The sequence below is a fragment of the Primulina eburnea genome, chromosome 7 (genome assembly GCF_022965805.1).
Source record: "Primulina eburnea isolate SZY01 chromosome 7, ASM2296580v1, whole genome shotgun sequence".
Lineage (NCBI taxonomy): Eukaryota > Viridiplantae > Streptophyta > Magnoliopsida > Lamiales > Gesneriaceae > Primulina > Primulina eburnea.
Genome location: NC_133107.1, coordinates 9,416,371 through 9,439,484, shown reverse-complemented (window position 1 = coordinate 9,439,484; position 23,114 = coordinate 9,416,371). Strand labels below are relative to the sequence as shown.

Sequence of the window (23,114 nt, the reverse complement as noted above, 5' to 3'; positions counted from 1 at the left end):
AATTTTTAATAATATTTTGTTAAATTATCTAAAAATTAGTTAGTAATTATTATTAATATATATTATGCTAATAGTTCGTAAATGTTAGGTAAAACAAAGACAATATTTTTAAAAATATATAAACATTGCGTGAAGCTATGGTACTACTGCATGCTGATCTGACTTTTGAAGTGACATTTGTGAGAATTCTTATCATGAAAAATAAATAAAATAAAATCTAATAAAAAATATATTGGAGGGGATCATGAAAATCATTTCCCGCAAAAACGAAACAAATTCTCAAGAATCTCAACCGTCCGAAATAAAATAAATTAAATCTTAAACATATTTCATTTTTTGTATCGTCGCATTTATAATTTATTATTTTTATACCTAAAAAATAGTCTTTTTAATATTATGGTGTGATATAATATATTGTAATACAAGGTAAATTCGGAATTAAAGAAGATATATTCATTACATAGTGTTTTACATATTAGAGACGTGTTTATTTATGGAAATATATCTCCGATATGCTTTTAATTTTAGAGTAGGTTTCACGTAAGACTGTCTTACATATCTTAATCTGTAAGACGGATCAACCCTACTGATATTCACAATAAAAAGTAATACTCTCAGAATAAAAAGTAATACTTTTTAATGGATGATTCAAATAAGATATATGTCTCACAAAATACGATCCGTGAGACTGTCTCACACAAGTTTTTGTCTTAATTTTATGGGTGATTTGGTCACATATACAGTGAAGGAGTTTTTAATTGTATAAATTAATACGTAGTTGCAATATTATAATTTATTTGTTTGAGCCTTTTAAACCAATACTTGTATTTTAGGTTTTTGGCGTATTTTGATTTTGGGGAAAATAAGTAATGTATATAGTGGATATACACAAATCTATTTATCGGGAGTGGATCTCATGTGAGATCGTCTCACGGATCTTAATCTGTGAGACGGGTCAACCCTACTCATATTTAGCATAAAAAGTAATACTCTTAGCATAAAAAGTAATATATTTTTATGGATGACCCAAATATGAGATCCGTCTCACAAATATGATCCGTGAGACCGTCTCACACAAGTTTTTGCCATTTATAGTTCCGTTGTTGTTCATACAAAAAAAAAAACATAAAAGATGACGTTTTTTTTTCCAAAACCTATGTCTTAACATAAAAAAGACAACGATTTTTTTTTTTTTTTTGAAGAAACTGATATAATCATAGATCATAAAATAAAGTCACTTCTTACAAATTGACTTAAATAAAAAGGACTACAATCTTTGTAATCAACAGCCACCAAATTTTTAAGACCAAAGGAAGCAAGTTCATGAGCAGCTTTGTTGGCTGAACGTCGACAAAAAGACACGATGAGTCCAGATGTTTGTAGCATAAGCCCTCTGATAAAAGAGATTATGGAAGCCTCAGGTGCAGAAGCATTATGATGACGAATAGATTCCACTACATTACAAGAATCCGTTTCTACAATGACATTGGTCCACTGGAGATGATAGGCTAAAATAATACCTTCTCGAACAGCCATTAACTCAGCCAGGTAAGGTGTTAAGACACCCTCAAGACAGCTTGCACGAGCCATTAAGAACATACCTTTATCATCTCGAACAATCATCCCTACACCGAAGAAATCGGATTCATCAAAGACGGCAGCATCCACATTTATCTTAAAGCTCCCAACTTGAGGTGCATTCCAATGAGTCAAGTGAGGTTCATTATTGGTACTGCTGATGCTGACAGGTATAGAAGAAAAGAATTGATACCAAATATCACCTGCACGAGCACCACTTCTCTACCATGCATTGACCGACCTTCGAACACCCATTGATTTCTGGCGAGCCAAATACTCCAGGATATAATTGCAAAACAACCCACATCGTCACATGATCCATTCAATATTGTCCAGCACAAAAGTTCCATGAAATTATGTCCCCGAAACCTGGATAACATAGGCCAAAGAGCTGATTCAGACCACACATTTTTCGCCCAAGGACAGTGCCATAGAACATGGAAGCTATGCTCATTAGATAAACCACAACGAGGGCACAAAGGATCAATCTGGACACCTCTCGAAGCTAAGTGATGACGGGATGGGAGTATAGCATGTATAGCTTTCCATACGAAGATCTTAATCTTGTTCTGGATATTAAGATGCCATAGTTTTTTGAAGAATCTTTCATTCCCTGTCGAACTACTCTTGCTGCTCTCTATGCCATCATTTAATGCTAAGAAATAGGCTGATCGGACTGAGAAAACACCATTAGGATTATAGTGCCAAATGATTCTATCGTTACCTGACAGAGCTTGAATCGGAAAACGGCAGTAGTTCATCATGATCGATTTTCCACAAAATCCCTTCTATTAGCTGCCAATTCCATGATCCTGAATCCAATCTCAACTCACTAATCCGCATATCTTCCAATTGATGTTGAGGTATAGTTATAGGCTTAAATGATAACGGACGTAAAAGCCAAGGATCTCGGAATACTTTGATGTTATCACCAGAGCCAATTTGCCAACGGATACCCCTTGAAAGCAAGTCTCTTCCCCATAATATACTGCGCCACACATAAGATGGAGATGATCCAAGTGCAGCATGAAGAAAATCAGTGGAGGGAAAATATTTTGCCCTGAAAAAACGACTAAGAAGAGATTCAGATTTTGAAGCATTCTCCATCCTTGTTTTGCTAAGAGGGCTTGATTGAATTTTTGAAGATCACGAAATCCTAATCCCCCTTTAGCTTTTGGTTGGCATAACAAGTTCCATTTTTTCCAGTAAATGCATTTATCCTTGTTGTTACTCCACCAAAATTTCATAATCATCTGCTGTAAACAATGACATAATCCATAAGGAATTTTGAAGATCGACATTGTATAAATAGACGTAGCTTGAGCAACCGCCTTGATTAAAATCTCACGACCTCCAGCAGAAAACAGATTCCGCTTCCAAGCCTGTAATTTGCGCCAAACCCTTTGTTTAATGCCATCAAAAACTTGGTTTTTGTTTCGGCCAATGAACGCTGGAAGGCCCAAGTAAATTTCATAGGATTCATTTGGTGGCATATTAAGAGCAGTATAAACCTGTGATTTGTGTTCAGCAGAAAGATTTGGACTAAAAGTAATTGAAGATTTTTGAAGATTGATAACCTGTCCAGATGCATCTGCATAGATAGACAACACCTCCCTAATATTAACACAATTAAGCACATCAGTACTTCCCAAAATCAGACTATCATCAGCAAAAAAAAGATGGCTAATAACAGGAGCCAATCTTGCACATCTGATTCCCTTTATCAAACCAGCCCCCACTCGATGGTTCAAAAGATTAGATAAACCTTCAGAGCAAATCAAAAACAAATAAGGAGATAGGGGGCACCCTTGGCGAAGACCACGACTCGGCATAAAGTTACCCACTAGATTACCATTCAAAAGTATAGAAAAACTCGATGAGGCAACATATCGTAGAGTCAACTCCACCCATTTATCTGAAAAACCCATCTTCTTCATGATAATACTAAGGAAAACCCATTCCACTCTATCATAAGCTTTGCTTATATCCAACTTTATGGCCATTAACCCTGAGTTGCCTTTCTTTTTTTGACGCAAAGTATGAAGGCACTCAAAAGCAACCAAGATATTGTCTGTGATTAAACGACCGGGAATAAAAGCACTTTGTTCTTGAGAGATAATGATTGGTAAAATATTCTTCATTCGGTTTGCCAAAGCTTTACCAATTATTTTTGCAATAACATTACATAAGCTAATTGGCCGAAAATGTGAAACTTCAGAGGGATTCTGAACTTTTGGTATAAGGATTAAAATTGTAGAATTCAAATCACCAAAAGAGGAACCCTTATTAAGAATATCCAAGCAAACCTGAGTTATATTCGCACCAATCAGATTCCATTGAGCTTGGAAAAAGCCCGCATGAAACCCATCAGGACCCGGAGCTTTCCAAGGCTGCATGCTAAAAAGTGCTGACTTGATTTCATCATGAGAGAAAGGCTCGTCCAGTTGATTGACCATCTCAGATGAGAGTCGTTGTTGCATCCCTGTTAGAGCATGTTCTATAACCACAATATCTGGATTCGATGTAGTGTATAGCTGTTGGAAATAATCCTGAAATATAGCTGCAACTGAATTTGAATCTGAGATCCAATGATTTTCTGAAGAAAAAATCCCCTGAATATAGTTTTCCTTTGTCTTCGAGACGCCCGCCGATGAAAAAATTTTGTATTACGATCACCTTCCGCAAGCCATTCTGTCCTAGCTCGTTGTTTCCAGTAATGTTCTTGTAAATTCAGCAAATGATCCAATTGAGATTCAACAGATTGGATAGTGGTATGGAGAGTCGAACTATTCCTCTGGTTGTTGAGATGAGATATGGTCTTTTGAAGGTCATCTATTCGGCGATTGATATTACCAAATTCTGATATACCCCACTGTTGTAATTTCTCCCCACACACTTTAAGCTCTCGAATCAAGTCATTACTGTGATGAATTGAATATGATCCTCCATTAAGCCATAGGTTCTTAAAGACCTCGTTGAATTCAGGGCTTGATCGCCAAAATGGTTCAAAACGGAACCGTCTACGTTTAACTTAAGCATTTTTGTTCGGAAAAAAAAGTAGCCCTGGCGCTATGTACATAGTTTTCTAGAGAATGTCTTATAAAAGTGTATATTTTAGTGTGTATATATATATATATATATATATATATATATATATATATATATATATATATATATATATATATATATATATATATATATCTGTGTGTGTGTGTGTGACAAACGATATAAATTATTTTTTGCGAAAACAATGATATAAGTTATTTATATATCATTTCTTAAATCCTACCAACAACTTAATTTTCTCATGTCCTCGGATTTGGGACACAAATTTAAATATAATCATAATTTTTAATATCAAATGACTTTTCTACTAATCTTTTAAACAAATGTAATTAATAAACAATCTATAATATATATTTTGAAAGCGTAGCTGTTTATAAGGGTAATCGCCATCCAAACCGATATTAGTTAGATCTTAATTGGGTATGTAACGTATGTTTTCCCCATCCGATACATTAGTTACCCGATTATAACTAACTAAACTCGATAAAACTTGACTTGCGCTCGCTCCTAACTCTATTTTTTAAGGCTACGTTTGGTTAGAAGGATTAAATAAACTAATGATTAGTATGTAAATAATAAAAAAAAATGATTGTGATAGAAATGTAATATATGATGTAAAATAGTATTATGTTTGGTATGATTTTTAAGTATGAGATAATTTTGAATATTTTGATTAAATGACGAAATTGCCTTTTTCTTGATTTTTTTTCTTTACTCCGACGACGGCCCGGCAACGGAGGTGGTCCGACGACAGGGCGGCGGTCGACCGGAAGCGGCAGCTGGCGATGGTCGGCCGGAATCTGCGGTGGTAGTCGGACGGAATCGGCGGCCGGCGGTTGCCGACGGCGGTGGGCGGTCGGTGGAAGAAAGTGGTGGTGAGTTTGGATTTAGGAGAAGGGTAAAATTGGAAAAATAGGATGGATTAAGAGTGAGATAAATAAATATAGGGGGTGAGAATGTATTATTTTAACCTACCTAATATAACCTAATCATTCATAGGAGGGAATGACCTAGTTAAATAAAAAACGTACCGAACGAGTGATTAGGTAGGTTTAAAAAAAATAAATCTACCTAATCAATCAAACCAAACACAGCGTAAGGGTAATCGCAATCCAAAAACAAACACGTATCAATGCACTTACTGCCATAAATAAGTAAGGCAAAAACTTGTGTGAGACGGTCTCACGGGTATTATTTGTGAGACGGATCTCTTATTTGGGTCACCCATGAAAAAATATCACTTTTTATACAAAGAGTATTACTTTTTATTGTGAATATGGGTAGGGTTGACCCGTCTCACAGATTATAATCCGTGAGACGGTCTCACATGAGACTCGCTCAATAAGTAAAGCCTGTGAAATCTATCTACATACTAAAAGACATATTATATGTTTATTTTCGCACTATTGTTTGCAGAAATTTTTCTTCATCTAGAATATTTTTTTTGCTGTTCAAGTCACGGGAAGTTTCCAAGAATTCTAGAAATCCCTTGAATTTGACGGAATTCTCTAGAACCACTAGTATGTTCTTGCTAAGTATTTACATTGTAAAATATTCTAGAATGAAGTAGAATATAGCCTTGATCTAGATTCCTCCATTGTAAATATCAAAAGAATATTCTATAGATAGTTATGGAGACTTAATCTCCATCGTATGATTAGATCATCCATTCTTAGGGGAGGAATAGTGGTATAAACAGACTTCACTACTTCACTTATATCAATTCAAGTTTGGAAAACATTCAAGTAATACGAAGTTAGTTACTCTCAAAATCTTTTTTGTTCTCTTGTATTTTCTAATTAGCTTCATTCTGGGAGAAATTCTAAGTGCCGCAGGTTCCTTGAGTTGAGGAACTAAGCATGTGTCACGGGCTCCAAAGAATATTTGATATCGAGCTCCTTGAATACCTTGACCATCTTCTTAACCAAAATATTTATTCATTTCCATCTCTCGTAGATATCCAGGTTATTTATTTGATACAACTAAGGACCACCTTAACTTGTTCATATCTTCAATATTTCTAATGAGAAATTGCGATCCTGGACACCAAAATATTGATTATAATTTTTAGCTTTTGCTTGATAAAAATATTCTTTTATTTTTCAAAAATATAAATATGAAAATCCTTTTTCTGGATAATAACAAAGTCTATCACAAAAGAAAAGTCTTGCCAAGTGTTTCTTTACTTCAAAAGTATCAGAATTGAAGCTAAGAAATTTATGTTACTTGATATATCCATCAGTACTATTTATGAGTTTCAAGGGGCATGTATCTCTATTTCTCAATATGGTGGCTAATTGATATCTTTCTTCCACATATCTTCATCTAAACATCTTTCATAAAAGCATACTTAACCCTTTTTTTTAGAACTACTGCAGTAGTGTTTCTTGTGGTCACGTCCTGAGACCGGGGTTAGTCGACACGGACGTTATTTTACAACCACGTAATTGAAAACAGCAAGCTTCGTAGTACAGTATAAACCAAAAACCAGTTTATTACTCATAATCAATCATAAAATTGTCTTTACAACGTAGATTCTTAAAATGATAAAAATATGCAGAAGAGTTTATAACTAGAATTAAAACTCAAAAGAACATCTTATTAATTAAAATTCTTCATGCGTCCACCATTAGCTCCAAAACTGGTGTTCGATTCTTCTTCGGATTTATTTGGGAGGGTAGAGTAAGAGGATGAGTATTTTGGGAAATACTCAGCAAGTGGAGTGTCGTTCGAGACATGAAGCAACATATACATATACTTCAAATTTTACATAGCATATCGTAACTTGAGTAATAACGAATATACATACTTCATAATCATGACATGTCATCACTTATCATACTCGTATATCATACTTGTTTAGCAGTGAAAGTTACCTCATTCCATGGTTTCCTGATACCAGTCTCCTATATGTTAATCCTCTAAGGAGTGAGGCCATGTCCAATATGTTAATTCTCTATGGACTGAGGCCGTACAACGGTTATCATCCCACCGTATAAGGGTCATAGTTCGAAAATCCTTTCCCATTTCCAATCGAATCCTAACAGTGCTTTAAACATATAATTTGACAAATCTTGAAGAAAATATATCGTGAACAATAACTCTGAAAGGTGATATTTTCAAAAACTCTTTATCACTTTTTTGGAATTCTAAGGGTCGTCTTCGCTTGTTATCATAACTTGTTTGACAATCCTAAGCAGCTTTCATTCATTGTCGAATCAACTGAACCTTGTCATTCATTTCTTGTATCATTTCAGGACCATTCATTTGTCTTTTACCAATTTCATCCCAGAATAACGATGACCTACATCGTCTCCCATATAAGGTTTCAAAAGGTACCATGACAATACTTGTTTGGAAGATATTATTATAAAAAAATTCTACAATGGTAAGGCATCTTATCATCCAATTTTGAAATCCATCACAATAGAACATAACATGTCTTCTAACGTTTGAATTATACGCTCAGTCTGGCCATCAGTATGAGGATGATATCTAGGTTATTTATTTGATACAACTAAGGACCACCTAACTTGTTCATATCTTCAATATTTCTCATGAGAAATTGTGATCCTGGACACCAAAATATTGATTATAACTTTTTATCTTTGCTTGATAAAAATATTCTTTTATTTTTCAAAATTATAAATCAAGAAATCCTTTTTTTTTGGATAATAAAAAAGTCGATTTCAAAAGAAAATTCTTGCCAAGTGTTTCTTACTTCAAAAGCATCAGAATTGAACCTAAGAAATTTATATCACTTGATATATCCATCAGTACTATTTATGAATTTCAAGGGGCGTGTTTCTCTATTTCTCAATATGGTAGCTAATTGATATCCTTCTTCCACATATCTTCTCTAAATACATTTCATAAAAGCATACTTAACATTTTTTTTACTACAAAAAATTTTGCATACAATAACGCATATACGACAATGATTTTAGCGAAAACCCATTGTCGTATGTTTTTAACAATGATTTTAGCGAAAATCGTTGTCTTTTGTGGGTCAAAGACAACGGTTTTTAGGGTCAATGACGACGGTTCTATAAAACCGTTGTCTTTGAGCGTTTCTTTAGGGCCAATGACAATGGTTCTATGAACCGTTGTTTATTAGCATGTTTTTTTTTTGACAATCGACAACGATTTTAAGAAACCGTTGTCGAATACCGTGGTTTTGGGACAAACAACAACGGTTTTGGGACAAACAACAACGGTTTTGGAAAACATTGCCATATTTAGAGACGGATTTTCTAAACTCATCGCTAACTTTAACGACGATTTTATGCAAATCATCGCTAATTTAAAATTCGCGACGGTTTAGTATAAATTGTCGCTAAAATTTAAAAAGAATCGTCGTATGTTTAAAATTATTCGCTCAATTTAGCTACGAGTTTGATGTAACCGTCGCTAATTTTAGCGGCAGTTTAAAGCCAAACTGTAGCAAAATTAAAAAATGCACCGGTTTTTTGAATTACCGTCGAAAATAGCGATAGTTTAACTAAAAATCGACGCAAACTGTCTATAAATACCACCCTTTTCAGTCCATTTTCCTCCAACACTTCACAACACTTAAAATTTTTCTCTTTTACACAATTTTATCACTGCACACATTACTTAAAATTTTTTCACCACTTCATAACACTTAAAATTTTTCTCTCTTACAAGATTTTACTACTTCACAACACTTCAAATTTTTCTCTCATACAATTTTTTTCTCTTACACTATTTTAGTTTCGATTGTCAGATTCTTTTAGATTTATTAAATTAATAAAAGTATCTTTTTTCGAAAAAATTAGCAACGAAAATCTTGATTAAAAGACCGTCGGTACAATTAGCGATGGTCTTTATTGCTAACCGTCGCTAATTTTATTTGCGACGGTTTTTTGTAGTGTTTAGAACTACTGCAATAGTGCTTCTTGTGTCGTACCACCCCTACAAGTTAGAAACGGAACTTAAGAGACTTTTCTAATGCAAGGAAACTTGAGCCTGAGAAAATGCGAAATGTGAATTGATGCATGACTTCAAGTTACTAGAAGTGTTTTCTTGAGGTATCGAGAATTTTTTCCTGCAAAGTTAAACTCGTCAGTTTTGAATTTGGGTTTGTAAAACTAGTGTCAAAAAATCCAATTCCATTGTCAAAAGTCTATCCAAACTCTAAATAAAAGTGAGATCAATTAGTTAATCTCTCAAGTCCACTTCAAAATGCACTATCGGTTGAAGACGTAAAAATGTCAAAGGCAGGGGACTATATGGATGACTAATGATATAAATACTGAAAGCCACCACTACAAGAAAAACGCCTTTCAACAACGCACATACAACAACGATTTTTCACTAAAGCCGTTGTCGTATGCTTTTTAACAACGATTTTTGTAAAAACCGTTGTCGTATGCGTGTTTTTATAAGCAAAAGACAATGGTTTTCCAAAAACTGTTGTCTTTTAGCTTTTTTTGGGGGGGTCAAAGACAAACTGTTGTCTTTGAGCGTTTTTTATCGTGTTTTTTTGGACAATACAAAAACGGTTCTTTTAAACTGTTGCTACATTTAGCGACGATTTTGGTAAAACCGTCGCTAAATGTAGCGACGGGTTTAATCAAAATGTCACAATTTTTAAATTAACGACGGTTTAATAGATTATCGTCGCTATTATTGACGGAGTAGCGACGATATTTCCAATATTCATGAGTATACAGATCACTCATACAATTGACTCTTGATTGAATCTTCCTCTGTTTCTCAAGAACACTCACTCTTGAATTGATATGACAAAGTGTTCTTCTCTCGCACTCTTCTATACTCCAACAATTGTATCTCTTATTAGGGATTTTGAAAGGAGTTGTCACATATCTCGATTATTGATATTGGGAGTACACTATAACAAAAACGGCAAGGTAATTTACAACTATTGTAATTGATGGTGTTGTTGAAAGTGCACTCAATGAAAACGGTTAAAATCCATTGTCGTTGCTATTATTTGCGACAAATTGTCAAATTAGCGACGGATTTTGCCGTCGCAGAAACCGTCGCCAAAAATAGCGACATTAACATAACAAACCGTCGCTAAATAGCGACGGATTAATATACCGTCGCTAAAAGCGACGGTATATGTTAGCGACGGTTTACGAATTTACCGTCGCTATTAAAACATCGTCGCAAATTGTCTATAAATATCTCCATTTTTCCGGTCCATTTTCCTCCACAGCACTTAAAATTTTTCTCTCTTAGACGATTTTAGTTTCAGTTAAGGATAAAAAAATTTTCGTTTCAATTTTTGGTAAATTTTAAAGTGTTAGTTAAGATCATGAATATTGTTAGCATAGTCAAATTGTAAGTTTTTTTTATTTTACTGAAAAACTTAGCGACGTACATCATGAAAAACCGTCGCTAAAATTATCGAAAGACTTTATGGAAAACCGTCGCTAATTTTAATTTTAGCGACGGTATATTAAACCGTCGCTACTTAGCGACAGTTTGTTATGTTATCTGTCGCTAATTTTAGCGACGGTTTATGATTAGTGACAGATTTTGAAAATCCGTCGCAAATAATAGCAACGACAATGTATTTCAACCGTTGTCGTAGAACGCACTTTCAACAACACCATCAATTACAATAGTTGTAAATTACCTTGCCGTTTCTGTTGTAGTGCACTCCCAATATCAATAATCGAGATATGTGACAACTCCTTTCAAAATCCCTAATAATAGATACAATTGTTGGAGTATAGAAGAGTGTGAGAGAAGAACACTTTGTCATATCAATTCAAGAGTGAGTGTTCTTGAGAAACAGAGGAAGATTCAATCAAGAGTCAATCGTATGAGTGATCTGTATACTCATGAATATTGGAAATTTTACAGTAGTGATTCCCTCCATGGATGTAGATCAATTTCTCGAACCAAGTATATCGGTGTTTCTTGAGTCTTCTTGCATTATTGTTATTATTCTTGTGCATGATATTATCTATTATTGAAAGTTTGAACTTGGGATTGGCTCTACAAGAATAAGTGACAGATGCAATAGAAAATTCAGAACTTTGATCACAAACTGTTTGATTAAATCGCAACAGTTGGCATCAGAGACAAGTTTAAGGGAAACACGATATCAAAATTGGGGATATGCAAGATTGAGGTGAAGCGGTTTTGATGTTAAAGGTTATTTCTCCATGTATCGAAAGCGTATGTATGCAATCTTGGTACAACAAAAGGTGGAAAAGGCCTTGGGAGGGCTGAAATGTTAACCAGCGTCACTCGCGCAAGATCAGAAGTTCGAACCATGGAAATGGATTTTAGCACAATCACCTTGCATCTCGATGACAAGGTTCTACGTGAGGTTTCTTCAGAATCCATCGTTGCTGGCCTATGGAAGAGACTTGAAGAACTTTACATGAAGAACTCCCTTCATGACCGAATTTACCTAAAGGTAAAATTCTTTGGTTTCATTATGCTGGAATCCAAATCCATCAGAGACAATCTAGGTGACTTTAACAAGTTGACACTCAATCTTGAGAACTAAGAGTGAAGATTGGTGATTAAGATAAAACAATTATCCTCCTAAATTCTCTGCCAAAATCATACGTTTTTTTACAGAAAAACATATGGAACAAACCAAGTTATGGCACCAGAGATTAGCACAAAAGTGAAAACAGGACTTATGGAGCTTCATAAGCAAGGGCTGCTGGGAAAAGAACATCTCACAAATGTTTACTCCTGCGAACATTGTGTTAAGGGCAAGGCAACGAGAATTAAATTCATTAAGGGCAAACACAACTCACGAAGAATTTTGGAGTATGTGCATTCAAATCTTTGGGGGCCCTCTAAAGTGGCCTCAAATGGAGGAGCAATGTATTTTCTTGAAATTGATGGATGATTAGTCTATGATACATTGAAACACAAGAATGACGCATTAGAAAAATATAAGGAGTGACTTATATTCTAGAAAACCAAACTGGAAACAAACTAAAGGCCCTTAGAATGGATAATGGCCTAGAGTTTTTGTTCAAAGGAATTTGGTGAATAGTGCAAAGACAAATAAATACTTAGACAGCTCACGGTTCCTGGTACAACCCAACAAAGTGGTCTTGCCGAGAGAATGAACAGTACAATACTTGGAAGAGTGAGGTCTATGCTGCCACATTCAGGCTTACCAAGAAATTATTGGACAGAGGCTGCCTCCACTGCATGTTTTCTAATAAACTGCTGCCCCTCAGTCCCATTCGGCATGATAACTCCGACTGAGAAATGGACATGAACACCTCCAACTTTGAAAATTTGAGGGTGTTTGGCTATACAACTTATGCACATATAAAATAAGGTAAGATAGAGCTTAGAGCATTAAAATGTGTTTTCCTTGGTTATCCTCAAGAGGTAAAAGGCCACAAACTAAATGCATAGAGCCTGGAAACTCTAGGACAGTAATAAGCAGAGATGTGAGGTTTAAAGAAGATGAATCCCCATTAAAAGTGTAACGACCCAACCTACTTGTGAAATTTTCCGCTTTGGCCCAAGGCCTCAGGGATTTAAAACACGCCACAAGGGGTTGCTACATGCCTATTTAATTGTCCAACATGTCTCCCGTGGTTTGGCGACGTGGAACTTCGCCTAAAGGTCTTCACCCTCCTTTCGGAACTCAACGTCCTCGCTGAGGTTTGCCCCACCATCCCAAACCCACATGGAGTCGCTCTGATACCAAATACAACAGCCCGGCCCACTTGTAAAATTGTCCGCTTTGACCCAGGGCCTCATGAATTTAAAACACGTCACAAAGGGTTGCTACAAACCCATTTAAATGTTCATCATATCTCCCGTGGTTTGACGATGTGAGATATCGTCAAAGGGTCTTAACCCCCCCTTTAGAGACTCAGCATCCTTGCTGAGGTTTGCCCCACTATCCCAAACTCACGCGGAGTCGCTCTGAAACCATACCGTGTGGGGTCCTTAACTCCTAATCGTTATTACAATGCAATTTGATAAGAGTTAATTAATTATACCTGAAAACGAGTAAAAAATTTCTTCATAATGAACCCAAAATATGTCAACTATAATTATAATACTAAAAATAGTATATAATAAAGTCTCGTCTAAACACTGCACATCATAAAATAAGCTCACACATAAATCAAATCAACTACAAACAAACAACTCATATCCCCAGGATATGCCCCGGTATATAAATACATACATACATTGGGATAGAGCACTCAACCTAAACTCAAATATGACTCCCTCCAGAAGTACCTTATCTGGTCTCCTGATAACCTAGAGTACCTGCCATTGTCTACACACAAAGACAACATCAGTCCCCCTTGGGAGTGAGCAAACGTTCCGTATGGAACAACCATAATAAATACAACTTGTATCTATACAATGATATATGATATGCAATGCATGCATGTCGTGGAGATATCAGGTCAAATGTCCATCCACTGAGCATGTATCGGAACCAATCGAATCACTATCAAATCAATGCTCAACTGGCACACTGGTCTCAGTCAAGTCTAAGGAAATATCCACATGATAGAGTCGGCAAAGCGCCATCAAATCCCAAATCTCAACCAATCAATCATAGGAGCCACAAATGACTATGTTTTTAAAGGCCACAAATCAACCAATAAACTTAACACATTGTCAACAATTTAGCTGATTTTTTCAGCGATTGTCCAGGAGTATTATCGGACATCGTAATCCCCAAAGTGACATAGCATGCCGATGAGGTGATGAAGACAACGCTTTTGCTAGTGAAGGCCCGTAGGCAAGGATGAAGGGGCAAACCACAACGAGGACGCTGAGTCCCAAAAGGGTGTGAAGGTCATTAGGAGAAATCTCACATTTCCGAACCACGGGAGAGATGCTGGTCATTTAAATGGGCGTGTATCAACTCCTTGTGACGCGTTTTAAATCCGTTAGGCCCAGGGCCAAAGCAGACAATTTCACAAGTGGGTTGGGCCGTTACATTTGGTATCAGAGCGACTCCGCATGGATTTGGGATGGTGGGATGATTCTCAGCGAGGACGCTGAACCCGAAAAGGGGGAAGGGTGAAGTCCCATAGACGAAATCCCATATCACCGATTATTGAAATTCGAATCTCCAAAATAACCATTTCAAACTATCATTGAAAAGAATCAAACATAACTTACGCTAAACCCAAATCTTCTCGGCCCTATCTTCATAACCTCCTCCAGCATGTTTTTTTTGGGAGAAAAACATAATATTAACCATGATTATTCGAACAAACCAAATAGTTATGAAATCATATTTCTAAACTTACTATATTGTCACCAATTTAGCTGATTTTTTCAAGCGATTGTCCAGGAGAATTATTGGACATCGTAATTCCCAAACTGGCACAGCATGCCGATGAGGTTATGAAGACAACACTTTTGCTAGTGAAGGCTCGTATGCGAGGATGGTGGGGCAAACGTCAGCGAGGATGCTGAGTCTTAAAATGGTGGGTAAAGGGCCTTAGGCGAAATATCACATTGCCAAACCACGGGAGAGATGCTGGCCATTTAAATGGGCATGTAGCAACTCCTTGTGACGTGTTTTAAAATCCGTGAGACCCTGGGCCAAAGCGGACAATTTCACATGTAGACTAGGCCGTTACATTTGGTATCAGAGGGACTCCTCATGGATTTTGGATGGTGGGGCGAATCTCAGCGAATACGCTGAACTTGAAAGGGGGCTGTAGTCCCATAGACGAAATACCATATCACCGACTATTGAAATTGGAATCTCCAAAATAACCATTTCCAGCTATCATTGAAAAGAATCGAACAGAACTTACGCTAGACCCGCATCTTCTCAGCACTATCTTTAGAAGCTCCTCAAGCAAGCTTTTCTGGAAGAAAAATATAATATTAACCATGATTATTCGAACAAAACAAATAGTTATGAAATCATATTTCTAAAGTTACCACATTGTCAGCAATTTAGCTGATTTTTTCAAGCGATTGTCCAGGAGTATTATCGGACATCGTAATCCCTAAACTGGCACAGGATGCCGATGAGTTGATGAAGACAACAGTTTTGATAGTGAAGGCCTGCAGGCGAGAATGGTGGGGAAAACCACAGCGAGGACGCTGAGTCCCGAAAGGATGGGACAAGGCCTTTAGGCAAAATCCCACTTTGCCGAACCACGGGATAGATGCTGGTCATTTAAATGAGCGTGTAGCAACTCCTTGTGACGCGTTTTAATTCCGTGAAACTCTGGTCCAAAGCGGGCAATTTCACAAGTGGGATGGACCGTTACATTTGGTATCAGAGCGACTCCGCATGGATTTGGGATGGTGGGACGAATCTCAGCGAGGACGTTGAACCCGAAAGAGGGGGTGAAGTCCCATAGACGAAATCCTATATCACCGACTATCGAAATTCGAATCTCCAAAATAACCTTTTCCAACTATCATTAAAAAATTAAACAGAACTTACGCTAAACTCGCCTCTTCTCGGCCCTATCTTCAGAAGCTCCTCCAGCAAGCTTTTTCTGTGAGAAAAACATAATATTAACCATGATTATTGGAACAAACCAAATAGTTATGAAATCATATTTATAAACTTACCACATTGTCAGCAATTTAGCTGATTTTTTCAAGCGATTGTCCAGGAGTATTATCGAACACTGTAATCCCCAACTGGCACAACAAGCCGATGAGGCGATGAAGACAACGCTTTTGCTAAATCTGACGGTGGAAAACAAATTTTCAAATTTTCAAACACCATTTTCGCTGGAGACGGCAGGAGCTTGCGTAGGGAAATTATTTCTGATCTACATAACTGTAAGAATGTGCGTTCACAGGTGTGCGTGAGTCATTATATATATTATTATATTTAATTAAAAACCAAATTGAAATGTTTTACATGTTCACAAATTTACACTACAAAAAACTGTTCTTTTTGCGACGGTTTTTTAAAAACCATATCTAATTTGAATTTTTCCGAATACCGTGATCAAACTTCTACGGGTAGTTTGACAATCGCTATTTTAGTTACGGTTTTTTTACAGATTTAGGACGATTTTTATAATTCCGTCGCTAAATAAAATTACCCACGGTTTTGACAAGATCGTGTCCAAATTCCGACGGTTTTTGAAAACCATGGCCAATTTAACGACGGTTCTGTGTTAAAACATTCGCTAAAAATAGCGATGAAATTATAAAAGTCGTGGAAAATTTATTTTAGGCGACGGTGAGTGAAGGCCCGTAGGCGAAGATGGTGGGGCAAACCTCAGCGAGGACGCTGAGTCCCGAAAGAGTGGGTGAAGGCCATTAGGAGAAATCCCACATCGCCGAACCATGGGAGAGATGCTGGTCATTTAAATGGACGTGTAGCAACTTCTTGCGACGTGTTTTAAATACGTGAGTCCCTGAGCCAAAGCGGACAATTTCACATTGGGATGGGCCGTTACATTTGGTATCAGAACAACTCTGCATGGATTTGGGATGGTGGAGCGAATCTCAGCAAGGATGCTGAACCCGAAAAGGGGGGGTGAAGTCCCATAGACGAAATCACATATCACCGACTATTGAAATTGGAATCTCCAAAATAACCTTTTCCAATTATCATTGAAAATAATCGAACAGAACTTACGCTAAACCCGCCTCTTCTCAGACCTATCTTCACAACCTCCTCCAGCAAGCTTTTTCTGGAAGAAAAACATAATATTAACCATGAAACAAATAGTTATGAAATCATATTTCTAAACTTACCATATTGTCAGCAATTTAGCTGATTTTTTCAAGCAATTGTCCAAGAGTATAATCGGACATCGTAATCCCCAAACTGACACAGCAAGCCGATGAGGCGATGAAGACAACGCTTTTGCTAAATCCGACGGTGGGAAAATAACTCTTCGATTTTTCAAACACCATTTTCGCTTGAGACGACATGAGCTTGCGTAGGGAAAGTATTTCTGATCTCCATAACTGTAAAAATATGTGTTCACAGGTGTGCGTGAGTCATTATTTATATTATTATATTAAATTAAAAACCAAATTGAAATGTTGTACATGTTCACAAATTTACACTACAAAAAATTATTCCTTTAGCGACGGTTTTTAAAAATCATAACTAATTTGAGTTTTTCCAAACACCTTGATAAAACTACGATGGGTATTTTGACAATCGTTATTTTAGTGATGGTTTTTTACAAATTTAGGGACGGTTTTTATAATTCCATCGCTAAATAAAATTACCCACGGTTTTGACAAGACCGTGCCCAAATTCCGACGGTTTTTGAAAACTGTGGCCAATTTAACGAAGATTTTGTGATAAAACATTCGCTAAAAATAGTGACGGAATTATTAAAGTCGTAGAAAATTTATTTTAGCGACGATGAATGAAGGCCTGTAGGCGAGGATGGTAGGGCAAACATCAGCGAGGAGGCTGAGTCCCAAAAGGGTGAGTGAAGGCCCTTAGGCAAAATCTCACATCGCCGAACCACAGGAGAGATGCTGGTCATTTAAATGGGCGTGTAGCAACTCCTTGTGACGCGTTTTAAATCCGTCGGCCCTGAGCAAAAGCGGACAATTTCACAAGTGGGCTGGGCAGTTACATTTGGTATCAGAGCGACTACGCATTGATTTGGGATGGTGGGGAGAATCTCAGCGAGGATGCTGAACCCGCAGGGGGGTGAAGTCCCTTAGGCGAAATCTCATATCACCGATTATTGAAATTCGAATCTCCAAAATAACTGTTTACAACTATCATTGAAAAGAGTCGAACAAAAGTTGCACTAAACCCGTCTCTTCTCAGTCCTATCTTAAGAACCTGTCCTCCTCCAGCAAGCTTTTTCTGGAGGAAAAACATAATATTAACCATGATTATTCGAACAATCCAAATAGTTATGAAATCATATTTCTAAACTTACCACATTGTCAGCAATTTAGTTGATTTTTTCAAGCGATTGTAAATGAGTATTATCGGACACCGTAATCCCCAACTGGCACAGCAAGCCGATGAGGCGATGAAGACAACGCTTTTGATAAACACGACGGTGGGAAAACAACTTTCAATTTTTCAAACACCATTTTCGCTGGAGACGGCATGAGCTTGAGTAGGGAAATTATTTCTGATCTACATAACTGTAAGAATGTGCATTCACAGGTGTGCGTGAGTCATTATTTATATTATTATATTTAATTAAAAACCAAATTGAAATGTTGTACATGTTCACAAATTTACACTACAAAAAACTATTCTTTTAGCGACGTTTTTTTAAAAACCATATCTAATTTGAATTTTTCCAAACACCGTGATCAAACTTCGACAGGTAGTTTGACAATAACTATTTTAGTTACGTTTTTTTACAGATTTAGGACGATTTTTATAATTCCGTCGCTAAATAAAATTACCCACGGTTTTGACAAGACCATGCCAAAATTCCTACGGTTTTTGAAAACTGTGGTCAATTTAGCAACGGTTTTGTGATAAAACATCCGCTAAAAATAGCGACGGAATTATGAAAATCGTGGAAAATTTATTTTAGGCGACGGTTAGTGAAGGCCCGTAGACGAGGATGGTGGGGCAAACCTCGGCAATGACACTGAGCCCCAAAAAGGTGGGTGAAGGCCGCGAAATCCCATATCGCCGAACCACGGGAGAGATGCTGGCCTTTAAATAGGCGTGTAGCAACTCCTTGTGATACATTTTAAATCCGTAAGGCCCTAGGCCAAAATGGACAATTTCACATCGGGCTGGGCCGTTACCTTTCATATCAGAACGACTCCGCATGGATTTGGGATGGTGGGGCGAATCTCAGCGAGGACGCTGAACTTGAAAGGACGGGGGTGAAGTCCCTTAGGCGAAATCTCATATCATCGACTATTGAAATTCGAATCTCCAAAATAACAATTTCCAACTATCATTTAAAAGAATCCAACAGAACTTACGCTAAACCCGCCTCTTCTCAGCCCTATCTTCAGAACTTTCTCCATTAAGCTTTTTCTGGGAGAAAAACATAATATTAGCCATGATTATTCGAACAAACCAAATAGTTATGAAATCATATTTCTAAACTTACCACATTGTCAGCAATTTAGCTGATTTTTTCAAGCGATTGTCCAGGAGTATTATCAGACACCGTAATCCCCAAACTGACACAGCATGCCGATGATGCGATAAAGACAACGCCTTTGCTGAATCCGGCGCAGAGAAAATAACTCTTAAATTTTTCAAACACCATTTTCGCTGGAGACGGCATGAGTTTGCGTAGGGAAAGTGTTTCTGATCTCCATAACTGTAAGTCGAAAAAAGCAAAGAATTATTATGTGCAGGTTCTTTTCTAGACTTCGGAGGCCAGAGGCATTCTTGTGATGTTTTGCATGTTTTTAGGTTTGCAATTTCAACAAACTAAATTCCATTCATCTTTAATTCTGCTTGAGATATCATATTTTATGTGCCAATTGCAAGCATTTTACAGTGTTTTTCCCCATTTTCACTGTTTCTACATGTTTAATGATAGTTGTTGGTATTGACTTGTTGAGCATTTATTATTTTTTCCTTGATCGTTAATTGGTTGATAGATTAGCTTAAATTAAAGGGGTTAAAAAACATAATTTCAAATCGTATTAATTTATTCCTTCCGGCGCTTAAAGATTTGGGAACTTGCAATGAGATCTGTGTTTTGGTTTTGCTTTGTGTTTCTGTATATTTCTGTGTCAAAAACAAAATTTTCTCGAAGAAAGTTTTTTTTTCTTTTCCAAATCTTGCCCGTAATATTTTAATCATGTAAAAAATGATATTTGATCTGAAAACACTTTCCATATGCAAGCTCGTGTCGTCTCCAGCAAAAATGGTATTCGAAAAGTGAAGAGTTATTTCTCAGCGACGAATTTAGTAAGAGTGTTGTCTTCATCGCCTCATCGGCATGCTGTGCATGTTTGGGGATTATGGTGTCCAATAATACTCCTGGACAATCGCTTGAAAAATAGCGAAATTCCTGATAATATGTTAAGTTTAGAAATATGATTTCATAACTATTTGGTTTGTTCGATTAATCATAGCTAATATTATGTTTTTCTTCCGGAAAAAGCTTGCTGGAGGAGGTTCTGAAGATAGGGCTGAGAAGAGGTGGGTTTAGCGTAAGTTCTGGATTCATTTCAATGATTGTTGGAAATGGTTATTTTTGAGATTTGGATTTCATTACTTAGTAATCAATAGTCTTGCACTATTCACCAAACTCCTTGGAACAAAACTCTAGGTCATTATCTATTCTAATGGCCTTTAGTCACTCCTTAGACTTTTCTAATGCATCATTCTTGTGTTTCAATGTATCTTAGAGTAATCATCCATCAATGTCAAGAAAATACCTTGCTCCTCCATTTGAGGCCACTTTAGAGAGCCCCCAAAGATTTGAATGCACATATTCCAAAAATTCTTCGTGAGTTGTGTTTGTCCTTATTGAATTTAATCCTCGTCGCTTAACACAATGTTCGCAGAAATCAACATTTGTGAGTTGTTCTTTTCCCAGCAGCCCTTGCTTATGAAGCTCCATAAGTCCTGTTTCAACTTGTGTGCTAATCTCTGGTGCCATAACTTTGTTTGTTCCAGATGTTTTTCTGCCAAGCACGTATGATTTTGGCAGAGAATTTAGGAGGATAATTGCTTTATCTTCATCATCAATCTTCACTCTTATGTTCTCAAGATCGAGGATCAACTTGTTAAAGTCATCTAGATTGTCTGTGGGATTTGGATTCCAGCATCTTGAAACCAAAGAATTTTCCCTTTAGGTTGATTCTGTCTTGACAGGATTTCTTAATGTAAAGTTTTTCAAGTCTCTTCCATAGGCCATCAGCGGTGGATTATGAAGAAATCCTGAACTTACCACATTGTCAGCTATTTCATTGATTTTTTCAAGCAATTGTCCATAAGTATTATCGGACACCGTAATCCCCAAACTGACACAACATGCCGATGATGCGATGAAGACGACGCCCTTGCTAAATCCGTCGCTGAGAAAATAACTCTTCACTTTTTCGAACATCATTTTCGCTGGAGACGGCACAGGTTTGAGTAGGGAAATATTTCTGATCTCAGTAACAGTAAGAATGTGTTGTTCATAAGTGTTTGTGAGTCATTATTTATATTATGATATTAAATTAAAAACCAATTTGAAATGTTGAATATTATTTGACGTAAATTGTAGTTTTATTTTTGAAATTGATAATAACGTGGAGAGAATCATGGGCCCACGAGCATATTATTGTTGGGCCCAACAGCCCACATTAAATTCTAGGATCAGCACCACCTAACCAGTTGATTTTGACCACCAGTCGTCAGATTATCTTATCTTCCCCAAAGATTTAGGCAATAATCAAGTAATAAAATTTTCAAGAGACTTGGTGGTATAGAAAAAGTGTTGTCTCGATTAGGGGTGGGAAAAAATACCGAAATACCGAAATACCGAAAAACTGTGCCGAAAAAAATACCGAACTTACCGAAAAAATCGGGATACCGAAAATTTCGGTACGGTATCATACCGTACCGAAATTTTCGGTATCGGTATCGGTATGAAATAATATTTTTTTCGGTATTTCGGTATATACCGAAATACCGAAAATAATTTTTTATTATTATTTTTTTTAAATTTAAGTTCGGTATACCGAAAAAATGTTCGGTGTCGTTACGGTATCGGTATGAGTTTTTTTCATACCGAAAATTCGGCATACCGCACATACGGTATACCGAATTTTCGGTATCGGTATGAAAAAATTTCATACCGATATTTTCGGTACGGTATACCGTACCGTACCCACCCCTAGTCTCGATGGACACTTTGTGTATATTTAAATCGATTTAAAAATATACAAATGGCCGATGGTTTTTTAGCGCATATCAATTATAATAATTTTCTAGGAGAAAAATACGAATGTATTTGTGGATTTATGAACAAGTTTTGTGATTATATAATTATACAATTACCATTTCTCATATTACACAATTGGACGATTTTACGCACAACTCAGACTACACATCAAGATCATAAAGTATGACAATTTATAACTGAGCAAGCTAGAGACTTAGGTGCCACGTGCAATGTCCAGATCAAACAACAAGATGATTTACAAGCAAAAAAAGTTGCATATAATTATTGTACCTAACAATTGAGATACTTCTATTTATTGAGAGTTGATATTTACACTTCATTTTTGTTATCTATATTCTATTTTATGTATAAAATATGTGTAAAAGTTATTCGTAAATATATTGTAAATAACAAAAAATAAAATATAAATATCAACTCTCTTATTTATATTCTATCAAACTCGCCATTTTAGAATTTTTTTGTAAAAATTTTGTTTTGTTTTTATTTTTTGAGGTACTGACCGTTTATGTGGCGTATAATTGGGCTATTTTTGGGGAATAAAATGTGTAGGTCTCTTGTGAGACGGTTTCACGAATCTTTATCTGTGAGACGGGTCAACCCTATCAATATTCACAATATAAAGTAATAATATTAGCATAAAAAGTAATCATT

General features: G+C 36.4%; 1 long non-coding RNA gene across 1 annotated transcript; it reads right to left on the bottom strand.

Annotated features, from left to right (window-relative positions):
- Positions 1 to 16,058: 16,058 nt before the first annotated feature.
- LOC140836120 (uncharacterized) lies at positions 16,059 to 21,843 on the bottom strand. Its single transcript, XR_012118981.1, has 3 exons — positions 21,536 to 21,843; positions 16,201 to 16,272; positions 16,059 to 16,124 (listed from the first exon to the last, which is right to left on the bottom strand). It is a non-coding gene; the product is annotated as an uncharacterized lncRNA (long non-coding RNA).
- Positions 21,844 to 23,114: the final 1,271 nt, after the last annotated feature.